General features: G+C 41.6%; 1 protein-coding gene across 4 annotated transcripts in view; it reads left to right on the top strand.

The window, feature by feature from the left end:
* The window catches only part of UTRN (utrophin), a 1,396,454-nt gene extending 1,386,606 nt beyond the window's left edge, over window positions 1-9,848 (top strand). For all 4 annotated transcript variants that reach the window (XM_085612275.1, XM_085612279.1, XM_085612276.1 and 1 more), the window contains one exon: window positions 6,268-9,848. The gene's annotated coding sequence lies outside the window, so the exon portion shown is untranslated. The remainder of the gene's footprint in view (window positions 1-6,267) is intronic.
* Window positions 9,849-12,970: the final 3,122 nt, after the last annotated feature.

A 12,970-nucleotide genomic window follows, 5' to 3' on the forward strand; every position in this document is an offset into this window, starting at 1 on the left:
TAACAGAGTTTGGTTTTATGCATTGCGTTGCTTTTACTTTGTCAGGCTTGTCTTTGCCTCTGAAAGGAGAGACAAAAGGACAAGATCTGACAACAGATCACAAGGTGGTGCCATTTATGCTTGTGACTTCTAACCTAGGGAGGTATCTGAGTAGTCTGTGATCATAGCGCCACCTACCGGAGCAGGAGAGTTATTGCAACATTTCTGGATTCAGGCTGGCATCTGGGGCAATTCTGCAGGTAGCTAGAGAATCCACCCAAAATATTGGTAATGAAGGTAAGTAACACTTTCTTTTGTCTCAGAATTCTGCAAGTCAGTGAGGGAGTAACACACTGGTTCAATCTTTTTTAACATTTGTATTCTCTGTATGCATCTTCTCATGGATCTCTGCCTGACTGCATTTACACACCAATAGCACCACTACCCAGCTCAAACTGAACTATTGAACTACATTGAATTGCCAACTGCTTAGCTGGAGAGTAAAGTGTAACAAGGGAGCTTAAGCTAAATGGGTAAAGTCTGAAGTCCTCCTATGGTGTCATCAACCCACAAGCCATTTCCCCAACACCGCCTACCTACCAACTTTTTCAGTTCACCTCTCTCCTTTACCATCTCCACCAGAAACACTTTGTGTGTCTGTGTGCTGACCTTTGTGTAAACACTCACACTACCTCTATTTCCAAGGTGCCATTGTTCTAGGTTTCCCAACAAAGGGAATACCTCTGCTACATAACTCCTAAACTCCACACAACAGTATTAGGTACCCTGGCTATCTCCAATGTTGATAAGCCTAATCTCTATGTAACAAACAACAGTGTCTCAAACTAGGGTATTATTTTGCGTACAAGTATACTGGGCAGTTAATTAACATGAATTAAATCAAAAGGGGAGAAAGCCAGGGAGACATTTTTTCAAGAGATCTGTATTTCAATTGCTGATCATGTTGGACATATTAAACTTCATATGTACAAGCACATGAGGCGGTAGCACTGCATTACATAAAATGACATGTAAGCAATAACATACTGTGCACAAGTGCTCGTGAAGTTTTAGTGGCGGCGCAAGCGACACGTGATGTGGTATATACAGTGATTGTGGTGGGCGCAACAAAGGTAAGTGACATTAAAATTCGTTCCACATTCCAAGATACCCAGGCAATTAATGGTACATGAATAAAGACAAGTAAGGAAGGATATCCAGTATATAAAGGCGCCAGGAGTTTCACTGTGGAAGTCGACAGCGTTTCAGGCCTGTAGTCAAGTTAGGCCATCATCAGGCCCAGGTTACGTAATATTTAGTTAGCAGTGAGATGAAGGTGCGGGGGACGGAGTAACGTATAATTCAATCACAGGAGCGCGGATAGCTGTTCAAGGGTTACTTCAGTCGGTGGAACAAATCACACGCGCCGGCCCCCGCCCCGTAGCCTCTCCCTTCAAATCTTAGGAGGGCTGCATTTTTTGCGTTAACATACTCTTCAGATCCAGTACAGTTACGTTTTATACGCAATAGCTCTCCATATGGGAAACTCCTGATTACACTACGTGGATGGAGGCTTTCTGCATGTAATATGCTGTTTCCTGCAGTGGGTTTGCGATGCAGCTTTGTCTGCACTTTGCTATTCTCAATGTATACCATCAAGTCTAAATATGCCACCTCTGAGTCACTTATGCATTCTGTAAATTGCAGATTTAAATTATTCTGATCAAGACAGGAGATATACTCTTTTGCCTCTAGTTGTGTTCCCTTCCAAATTAGAAAAAGATCATCTTTATATCGAACCCAAAGGATTATGTTATCCAACCATTTCTCATTACTCCCTGCCTAGGCCACGTGCTTCTCCCACCAGCCCCCGAACAAGTTTGCGTAGCTGGAGGCGAAGCACATGTCCATGGCAGTCCCCTGCAATTGCTGATATAAATTTACTGAAAATAAAAAGATATTATTGTTAAGGCAAATATTGTATAGCCTCTAATCCTGTCCCATGTGCAATGCTTGTATATAAGCTTGTTAACATATTTTCTCCCCGTTGGATACTAGATATAATCCGTAGAAAGTCTTTAGTGTCTTGTACATAGGAATTTAGATCTTTTACAAAGGGATTTAGAAAGCAATCTATATACGTTGATGTATTTTCTAGTAAGCTGTTCTTGGAATATCCTATTGGTCTCCCTGATGGTTCTGATGTATTCTTATGCACCGATAGGTGATGAAGTGTTAGTGTCCCAGGATATTCACAATACATAAATTTGAAGTCCTCTTCTTCCAAGATTCCTTTTGTCCTCCATTTCATTAGCAATCCATGAAAATGTGTACATTCTTCTCATAGTATCCCTAAGTCACGGTCCTTCATTGTTAGTTGTTTCAGGGTTTTTTTCTGATATTGTTCTTTATTAAATAACACAACATTACCGCCTTTATCTGAAGGTTTGATTATGACTGAATCATCGCTCTTTAGATCTGAATTGGCCTTCCATTGTTTTGAAGTCAGGTTACATTGTCTTAAATCAGGACCTTGTGAATTACATTTTTTGTAAATTGCTCTTGACACTTTTCTGTGCAATGTCCATATTTTCTGGGAGATCCACTGGATCTTCATTGCCCATCACTTCTTTCTCTGGATCAGAGAGTCCTTCTAACTCTTTCAAAGTTAGTAATATCTCTATGTAGTTGCCTGTCAATAAATCCATAATTCCTCTTTCATTGTCTGATCCCAGATGTTCTATTTTTTTATGTAACAGGTGAATTTTCATAACTATAAATATAAATATATATATATAAATATATTTATCTATGGCGGTCGCCAGTAGATAGTTATAGTTAGGACCGTGTTTCCATAGGAAATCTCAAAATTCTACTTTGAATAACTTTGGCGCCGGTTGACGAATCTTCGCGAAATTTTCAAAACTAATGGGGCGCTCCGCTCAGCTCCTACCCTGAAGGTCTCGGGGGGATTCGTCAAGCAGGGGCCGAGAAAAAAGGGGGGTCCCAAAACGCGTTTTCCCCATGCATTTTCCCATAGGACCTTTAGTCGAAGGTACAGCCCGAACGGCTGAACAGAATTACTTGAAATTTGGCAGAGAGGTAGTCCTCAGGTCAGGGATGTGCCTTTTGCATATATGGAGTAAATCTGTTAAGTAGTTCCTGAGAAAATTGCATTTAAAAGCACATACATATCTATCGCCGCGCACCGTGCGCGCACCCTAACGTGCGCCCGCGTAATTCTGATTGGTTGTTACATGTCAGTCAACGTTCGAATCGGTCGAAATCAGGAAGTGTCGGCCGCCATTTTGTTTGTTTTCAGTGCGAGAGTGGAAAAGGAAGGTGGCGAACGTGAAAAGGGGGCAGGGTAGAGAGTTCCTGACCCCCATAGCCTTTTTCAGGGGGTCCCTGATGGACCCCGAAGGCAGAAAAAAACATTTACATTTTTTTTTTTAAAATCGCGGGTGTGCGCGCACCGTGCGAGCACTGTGAAAATCCATTAAAAAAATGTTAAAAAAATGTAATACGTAGTTTCTTGAAAAATAAATATATAAAAAAAAATAATACATACATACATAACTTAGCATTTAAAAAACCATACAAATTCATTGAAGAAACCATAGGTTTCACACACGTTATAGTTAGGAATTAGCATTTAAAAAACCTTGCAAATTCACTTAAAAAACCATAGGTTTCACACATGTTATAGTTAGGTGGATATTTCACTCGTAAAAAACCAATGAAATTCCCCCGTTATAGTTACTTCAGATAACTATAACTCGCGCGACCGCCACTCTATCACAAGGATGATGTCATCAGTGATGTCAAGAGTGATGCCACTGACCATGTCATGAGTAATGTAATATGTGACGTCATGAGCAGAGGATTGCGGGCGCGCGAGTTATAGTTATCTGAAGTAACTATAACGGGGGAATTTCATTGGTTTTTTACGAGTGAAATATCCACCTAACTATAACATTTGTGAAACCTATGGTTTTTTAAGTGAATATATATATATATATATATATATATATATATAACAAGGTTGTTATAGTTAGGTCTGCGTTTCCGTAGCAAAGCCATTTTTGTTTTCTCATAACTTTGGTGCTGTGTGACGATTCTTCATGAAACGGTATGTTTTAACTGACATTTTCACATAACTGTAACGTCTTGTTAACCTTTGTTTTTTTTTTTGTAAATTTCAAAGGTTTTCTTTTCATTCAAATTAAGATGTTATTATTATACCTAACTATAACTTCACATTTTCCTTTGTTTTTTCAGTAAATTTCTAGGGTTTATTTAACATAAAGTAATATTTTTTACCATACGTAACGCCAACGCCAAAGGCCATGCGTATTACCATACCCAACTATAGCGTCCCTTTAAACTTTGGTTTTTTTTTCAGTGATAACAAGATAATTTCATAGGGATTTGAATTTTCCGTGTCTCTGTTGGCTGATTTAAATTGGACATCTGAGTTTTTGCTACATCTTCAACTCATCATCAGTAAAACCCCAAAGAACCACCGGCTTCCCTTCAGCTATATCTGAAACCCTCATCAAATCTGCTACCCCTCCAGTGATAATTTTTTCCGAGCCTGTCTAGCAAAGCAGTGACCTGCAGGGCACAGATTATAGATGTACCCTCAACACCTACAACAATTGCTGAGCTTCATCACTCGTGTGTTGCAAGTTATACTAAGTTGTTCACCCTTCAATCACCCCTATTTACATCTGGCATTAGCCAAGACCTTTTGATTTTACCAAAATTTGTATAATAGACATTTATATAGTGGCTTTCAGGCACCCCCTTCATCCATTGGTCTGTTGTTGTGTCATTAAATTTTTGCTTCCGCCGACGACAGACTATAACATAGGGGAGTATTTCGGCCTTATTAAACCACTGAAAATGCATTTTACTCTCTCACAAGGAGCACATCCTCACACAAGCTTGATCCCTTCAGTGTCAGTGTATTTCTTTTTCTTTTATAATGTCTTAGTATGTTGCCTTTGTGGGTAGAACCTGACGTGACAGCAGAATGCTTCTGATGAACATTTCTTCTTTATCAGATCTCCTGCCGGTGCTGTTGTAAATTCCATTTGTAGTGTTTAGATTTTCTGCCTCCTGCTGTTTCACAGCACATCATCTCGTGTCCGTTTGAAACTGTCCTGTACTAAGTTATCTTCATTTTACTTTTGCCTTTCCTTCTTTCTGTATGTCTTTCTTTCTTAACCTCATTCTTTCATTCTCCTTTTTCTTTCCTTATTTCTTTTTTCCTATTTAATTTCTTTTTTCTTTTCTTCTGTCTTTTTTCCTCTTGCCTTTTCAATTTATTTCTTTTCTTCCTTTTCTCATTTCTTTTCTTTAGTTTCCTTCTTTCCTTCTCTTTCCTTCACTCTTTCCTTCTCTTTCCTTCTCTTTCTTACTTTCCTTCTCCCTTTCTTTCTTCCCTTTCTTTCTTAGTTCCCTGCCTTCTTTTTAAGTTTTTTTCTTTATTTCCTCTTTCCCTCTCTCATTCCTTCTCTTTTTCCTTCTATCTCTACTTTCTCTTTCCTTCTTTCATTCTTTTGTCTTCTCTCTTTCTTTCCTTCTCTCCGCCCCTTTTCTTCTTTTTTCCTTCCTTCCTACTTTCTTTCTTTTTCCTTCATTGTTTCCTTTTTTCTTTCCTTCTCGTTTTTTCTTACCTTGTCATTTTTGCCTTCTCTTTCCATCTCCCTTTCTTAGTTTTTTCCCTTTTTTTGTGTCCTTCTCTTGTTCATTCTTTCTTTCTTGCCTTCTGTCTTTCTTGCCTGCTTTGTATCTAGCCCTCCCTCCCCCACTTCCCTTGCAGCCAATGCCAGGCTGATTGGCTTTTTGAGTAGTTCCCTTTAGTGCCAAGGGATACTATGGTAATGGGTGTGGGTGTGGGGGAGGGAGGTTGAGACGAAAAAACCTTTTCGGCCTGTAGAAAATTAGTTTTTTTTAAAAATAAGGTGTTGCAAAAAACATAGCAAGACCAGAATTGCCAGAAGGCTGGCGGCTAACGCCAGAACTATTGGATTTGCCAATGCTTGTTTAAATTTGTGGCACACGCAATCACACCAGATTACGATAAAATAAATATGCACTGACTACTTACTGCATGCACACATGAAGCTTCTTCAACCCATAGGCTTTGTGAATATAATCTTGCCAAGCAAGTTTGCAATCCAGATTGTCAGACCCTCTGACTCGCCTCATTGCACACCAGCAGTGAGGCTTCCAGGGGAGATGAAACCGCCTGACATTTCTCTTCTCTAATTGATGCAGGCGATGTGAACGGCCCGTGAAGAAGGCCGACCGCGCTTCCTGGCACAACCACCTTCCTTTTTGTACAAATGCCAATCACAGTCGTGTTCGATCGGAAGCTAGGATGGAACCTTTCGATCTGCCGCTGGACCCGACTGACTTCTACCGAAGGAGCACAGCACTGACTGCCCAAAGAAAAGGATATTGTGTTTTATATACTGTGCATTCTTGTTTTATTTCCCTTTCTATGCAAATGTAAATTAATGGACAGTGGAGTATTTGGTTATGGTTATACATGTGTCATTGACTTGTATAAATATATACATTATCGGGCGGGGGGGTCTTTATATGCATTGTTTTTGATAGTAGTGAAGGAAATTTTGCCTAAAAAAAGAGTGTGGCACTAAATGTTACATTTATACATTCCTTTCTGATCTCTACGTTCACTCTGAAGATGCAGCTCATTCGTCTTGCAGTGCACAAGTCACCCTCACCGGTTATTTATTCTTGTGTCTGCCTTTTGCCTAAGTCGGTTTGTAAAGATCCGTGTGTGGCACCCGTTTTCACGAAATATGGAGGGTCCCATCGGTCACGCAAATGCCATCCTAGCCCTCACTCACTCACATTACAAGGTATGCTTTCCCTCTCTCAGTTGAGCCCATGGCATCCACGCAGATCACATCCTAGTGCAGCGCTTGGACACCAGTGCGTAAAAATTGGGTAAACATTGGATTTGAGACGGATTGTCTTTTGCTCTTCCAAATCTTTACGTGAGATTTATTCATAGTTACATTTGCAAACATCATTTATTTTGATAAACAGTTTATTTTTGATTATTTGTTCTTATAGCGTCATTTAAATCCGATAACACTACAAGTTATTATTATTTATCACAATAAATAAAAACGAAATGGAGTCTTTATCCACCCATATCAGACTTTACGCAGCCAGTGTATTTTAATGTTTTTAACAATGGCAATGCAAAGTCCCACTGCTTTGTGGAGGTTTTGTGTTTTTTCCCTTTTACATGTTTTTTATCCATATAATATTCATGAATGAATGTAAACGTGTTCTTACCCTGTGAGAAGCCTTTTTACAGATGAAAGCCTTGTCATGCTTCCGTTTCAGTATACCGCGCTTTTGATTGGTTAATTGAAATGGACGATAGCACTTTAAGCTTACTGTAATGTCTTGGTTCAGTGGCCCTGATAACCTAACTGTAATTGGTTGCACTGATCCTGAAAGCTAAGACCATTACTACTGACCTTGCGGAAACCACGTATAACCATAGCTTGTCCATGAGCATAAAAGCAGAGTGTAGACCTATTGACTTGGACAACTAAAGTCAGACTTTGGGAGCTTGACATTTCTTCTTGAACGATGGGAGAAAGCCCGCTTTGTTACACGTGCACCTGCATGTTTTCTTAACAAGTGATTGGAAGCGCACGCGCACCATGTTTAAACCTTGTAGTCTGTGGCCTGGTGAAAAGGATTTAAAGTGCATGAGGATACTCTACCATTAAACACGATCTTTCAGTGTCATCTCATAAAGGGTAACAGTCCAATGTATTAAGCCCATAGCATTACATACATTAAATTGGCAGACAAAGCTAGGGGCGTAGCTTCCACTGGTGCTAAAGGTGCAGTGGCACCGAGGCCTGAGGGGCATACCGAACCCTGATTATTGCTGTATTTTATAATTCAGTCAGCGGGGAAGAGGGTGCATTTCATTGCTTGCACTAGGGCCTGTGGCACACTGGTTATGCTACTGGGCAAAGTCTTGAAATCATGGTGTAGGGAATGTAGGTTGGGAATATCAAGTCCTAACTCTCGATGGAGCAGAGTATCGTTACAATATTGAGTGGCAAGATATAATGTACGTTTCTATATATTCCTATACCTAATTCCACATACCTAGATGATATAGATCTCCAAGGTGTGTGAATGTGAAGATAAGAATGGTAAATCCTTACCTCTCTCTGTGCATTTACCTTTCGATATGTTGCCCCTTTGCATTGTTGTAATGATATTCTGTCCTGTCAAGGTTTGTGATTTTATATTCCCCACTACTGTCGGCGTAGGCATTTTCTTGAGTTTCACATGGTGGTCACCTGTTTTTCAGCAAACCATGTTTCATTGAGGGCATCATCTTTCTCTGCCAGAATGGGTTAATATTTCTACACAGTGGTTAACACTAGCAAAAGGAATTTGTCACTTGGGATAGCGAATATTCCTCTACACCTTATAAAGCACAAGAATAAGATCGAAAAGTGGCCCTGACATTTGGCAGACCACATTCTCCCTGACCGAGCAACAAACTCACTTGACAAACCTAAAGACAAATCTCAACTGATTGGTTGTGTGTAACATGTAGGCATTTCTTTTGGTTGTTGTGATTGGAGGAAGAGGGTAAATAAATGTCCTAGCAAATGTATAACAAAGCAAAGTATTGGGCATCACTTATTTAACTCTGGTGAGCTAGTCATCGGGAAAAGGAGGAGAGTCCAAAATGAGTCGGTCCGAAACATCTGGAGTGGTTGTTAAATTATTAGAAGGGTCTTTCTTCATGCACCCAATAATATTTAGAGGGCTGCAGATGGGGGTTACAATGGTGTAGCTTCAATCATAGGGCTTTCTCCTAAGATAGGTCTTAGAAAAGGTATATACCCCATGGACATATACACTGCACACCTCCTCGCTGCAACATTTTACCTACAGATGTCACTTTTGAAACAAACTATAGCCATATGCTACTGGTGTGCCTGTGCATAATGGGAATCACCCACTTTTTATCTTTCCAAATCCAAGCAGAGGCATGTTGGTGTTTACACTTTAAGTGGGAGGGCATATTTAAAATTGTTGCACGTTGCTGTAGCTGCCCATCCTCATTATTACAATTAAGTTTGGCTACACCCTCCCTTGTTCTGCTTAACCTCGCCTCGTTCTATAGAGCGGTAATTCAGGAATGCACCCCACTAGTGGAACAGTAGCATACAGAAAAGCTTTGCTGTAGTTGATGCATTGCTTGGTTGCCACAACGTTTGTGTTTTTTGTATCATAGGATAGGGGGTGAAGATGAGACCTCTGCTTTTCACCTTCATGTAGCACTTTTAAAAAAAGTTCTGTGGTGGGGTGTGGATTGTCAAGTAGCCCCCTGTCTTCCTCAGACCAATCTTTACTTGCAAGACCATAAACACGCCTCCCACTGATCCGATAGGCCCACACTAGGCCACATGCTAGCCCACAGAGACAGGAACCTGGCTACACACTGCTGCCTTAAGGGGGCTCCACCTTCGCCTGTGTGGTTGATGAACACGTTTGCTGTGGTTGTTGCTTAAAAAGCCTCTGTATGACAGTCTTCTCTACACCTGTGTTTGTATGCAAACAATGCCTTCTAGACTGCTGCCATGTACACATTATTCTAAAATGACACTGTTATTGTACTTCCTCCATGTTGGAAAAGAAAAAGGAATATATCACAGTAACATTTAGAGATCTGTATAGTTCTCCAGAAATGTATGGCAAAGGCTGTCCACGCTACTTTCTGATATTCTTACTTTCTGTGTGTTTCTTTCTGAATAAATGTAATTTTTAACACACAACTGACTTGTTTTTCTGGCCTTGTTCACCTATCCGTGGTACACGTTGAGGCCGCGGAGGTCCTTAATGAAAATGATTTGGAATAAACTTTTACATTTTTTCTTCAACTCGGCTCTCCTTGCTGGGGCCGCTCACTTTAATCTTTTGCAAATGGAAGGGTAGGTTCTAAAAATGAATCACCCAGGGCTGTTTCCTGAAACAAGCGCCTGCATACGTGTGTTTGCATGATTTACAAAGAACGTTTTTTTCACAATTAGGGCTGCAGGGCTGCAAATTAATCTAAAGGTGACATTAATATCCGAATGGCAGCCCCATAGTATCTGCAGTAGCCTTGTATATTTAATCAGGGGCCATTCGTTGTATCGCCTCTGATAGTTCATCACATTCAAGCTAAATGTAACATGAAGGCTGCAAACATAAATTTTCTGTCACCAGGAAAAAAAACGATATGAATAATGTATTGGAATGCTCCTGTAGGTGTTGTTGAGTTTAGTGGTGAGCTGACTTAAAAAAAAACAGCATTGGCAAAGCCCATAAGTCTCATCTACGAGAGCTACTGTTTTTAGCAATGTTTCTTAGCCAAGATGCACAGACTTAGCCAATCTTGTACAGCAGCTCGAATGCTGTGCACCATGGCTAAAACAAAAACAAGGCGCTATGACACAACCAGTGCTAATGCGTTTTAGCTCTGTTTGCGACATTGCACATTTCTTTTTTTTCGATTTCTAGCCATGTGCTCCCTACCAGGCAACACGGAGGGAGGGAAGGACACTGGTGGTGGGAGAGGACAGGCTAAAGGGGATAGGGTAGCACGCAGTTAATGGAGAGAGGGTGGGAGGGTGTGGGTCAAGCAAATGGTCAACGGAGAGTGTGGGTGATGGGCTGGGGCAAGCAGACAGACTAAGGAGGGTGGGTGAAAACCACGCAGACAGCAATGAGTAGGTGGGAGGGACGGTGCAACTACGAGGGCAATGGAGAAGGGGGGGACCGGACTGGCAACCACACCAACAGTGGACGGTCAGCTGGAGGCAAGCACACGGACAACAGAGGTTTAGCAGGTGGGTTTGGGGGCAAGAGCACGGAAACGTAAGGTCAGGAGGGTGGTAGAAGGGAGGGGCTGGGGCAAGCAGATGGACAAGGTTCTACAGGAGGGGCTGTGGCAACTATATAGATAACAGAGGGTTGGAGAGAGGGGCTGGGGGCAGTTACACGGACACTGGAGGTTCGATCGTAGGGGCTGGGGCAAGAACACGGACAACAGAGTTCAGTGAAAGGGGATCAGGGCAAGTACAGAAACAACAAAGGTTCAGCAGGAGTAGTTGGGGCAGCCACACGACAACGAAAAATTGGCAGTAGGGACTGGGGGGCAATGGAGGGTTGGTGGGAGCGGCTGGGGGCAAGCATACAGACAATGGAGGTTCAGTGGGAGTGCTGGGGGCAAGCAGACTGACAATTGAAGATGGTCAGAAGGGGCTCTGGTAAGAAAGCACACACAGGGCAGAGAACAAGCACACAAACAACCGAAGGGACTGGGAGAGTAAAACAGAAGGAGAAGACGTACATGAGGGAGACAACTGGAAAACACACACACTTGTATACTGCTTTAACAAAAAGAAAAAAGTGAGGTGTGGATGGTCAGAAGTAATGCTTCTGTGTTCAAGGGTAGAAGCAAACAAACAAAGTGGTAGGAAGCCTACAGAAACTGACGAATAAGAAGCAAAAAATTGAGTGACACTGAAGCCAGCAAATGGCAAGTGATGGGTGGCTTTCAAGCCCTATGTAAGATAAAAAAAATGTCTCCCAAGAGACCATGCTTGTTTTGTTTTGGCAAGTCCAGAAAAGCACATTTTCTATGCTTCTAAAGAAGGGTTTCCTTCAACCCAACATCCTGAACTACATGGAAGCATGTCCCTTCTTATTTCATACTTGAACGGTGTCTCTAAGAAATCATTTGATGAAGAAAACAAATGCATGGCTGAAAGCTTTGGGGCTGAGGTACAAAACAGTTTTAACTGACGCATTATATATCCTTGGTGGTAAGTGAATCAGTGCTTCCTGCAACAGCCTTTAATACCCTTTAAAAATATATTTTCTGATGGAGACTTCTAACTGCACATTACTCACCTAATGAATTTTGTTACGTGCCAGTCTGGATTCCGGAAACGTTGCAAAAGCTTCTCGTTGCCTACAGCCATGACAACAAAGAGACAGATGAAAGCGCCACCCCTGAGCGCAGACATTAGTTCCTCTTTTATCCATGTAAGCAGATGCAGATCTGGAACTCTGCTCCTACCATTTTTTGCTTTAAACTGAACTCTAAAATCCTACTTTAAAAGTGTGCTGTGATGTCACTCCTGCGGTTGACTGGTATGAAGCTACTGCATTTGTGCCCAAAGCAGATTTTGATGACCCATCAGCACAAAGTCTACTTATGGTGCCTTGTAACTAAGCATTGCTCATGGGATAAGTGTTCCTTGACACACCAACGGCCATCAGGGAAAGAGAGGTGAAGCTCTATGTTGCGGAGCACATGAAGTATGTCCAGTCTTGGTTACTCTTGTCTCATCAGGTAGGTAGAAGAACGAATCGTAAGGACAAGTTGGTAAAGAAACACAAAAAGTGCAATCAAAGCTCCTCTATATCCGGACACTTTTATTCCAAGGAATTGTAGCACTTTCTGTGCTCTTGTAATCCAATTCAGTCTTCAGTGTCCTACTATGACTCAATGCCAAACCTGGAGCCAATGTGCCCTGAATCTCCAAGTCATCACTGACCTCAAAACAGGTTGCGACCTTAGAGGATGCCGTGCAGCAGATTTTTAATGTTTTGTTGATTCTTGCTCCTTCGCGTGCACCTTCCTCCAACGAGGACGTGTCGGGCCTTCAGGTGAACTTCCGCCAGCAGGGATTTCAACAGCACCAACTGACCCTGAATTAAGTCAGCCCATTCCCCCAAAGGTAGGGAAATGTGCCTCCACCCTTATGCCACATCAAACCTGAGAAAGTCTTGTATTAAAGGCATCCATGAGTAAGGTAACCCTGAATGCTTTTCCTACTTCTCCACAAGCAATGCCTTTGTATAGATAGTACATCCTCTTCAATATGCTGCAAATAAATGTTCTACA

This window comes from Triturus cristatus, chromosome 6, assembly GCF_964204655.1.
Source record: "Triturus cristatus chromosome 6, aTriCri1.1, whole genome shotgun sequence".
Lineage (NCBI taxonomy): Eukaryota > Metazoa > Chordata > Amphibia > Caudata > Salamandridae > Triturus > Triturus cristatus.